This window comes from Alexandromys fortis, unplaced genomic scaffold (assembly GCF_014885135.2).
Source record: "Alexandromys fortis isolate MF-2015 unplaced genomic scaffold, M_Fortis_MF-2015_v1.1 scaffold_28, whole genome shotgun sequence".
Classification (NCBI taxonomy): Eukaryota; Metazoa; Chordata; class Mammalia; order Rodentia; family Cricetidae; genus Alexandromys; species Alexandromys fortis.
In genome coordinates this window covers 14,709,298-14,709,786 of record NW_026067901.1, presented here as the reverse complement: position 1 = coordinate 14,709,786, position 489 = coordinate 14,709,298, and positions in this window count along the sequence as shown.

The following is a 489-nucleotide window of genomic DNA, read 5'->3' as shown; positions in this document are numbered from 1 at the left end:
GGGGGGGGGGAGAGGGGGAACGGCTGTGCACAGGGTCTGTAACCTAACACCCAGAGGGTGAATGGTTAAAGTTTACCCAGAGCCTCTGCAGTGAACAGGCTTTGGGAGCCCTGGGAAGGCCTCGAGGTGATACCATCTTAGCAAGCCTGGAAGCATGCGGGGCTGAGGGCAGGTGTTGCAGCCGCCTGCCTAAGTTTCTCCAGGGTGAACAAGAGGACTCAAATGGACGCTTTCGGAGGGACACTGAGGTGCCAGGAAAGAACGGGGGTTGAGATGCTGAAACCCTGGCTGTGGAAACGGTCTAGAGTCCCATGTGTCCTTGGGGAGAGTTTCCCAAGGCAGAGAACAAAGAGATCCAGTTTTGAGAAGATCCTGGGGCTGAGGGCGGAGCTTCCTGGTGGAGCTTGCCTAGCAGGAGCAAAGGTAAGGCCCTGAGTTCCAGCCCCAGCGCTGCAAAAGAGAAAAGCAAGTGAGGTGAGGTCTCTCGCT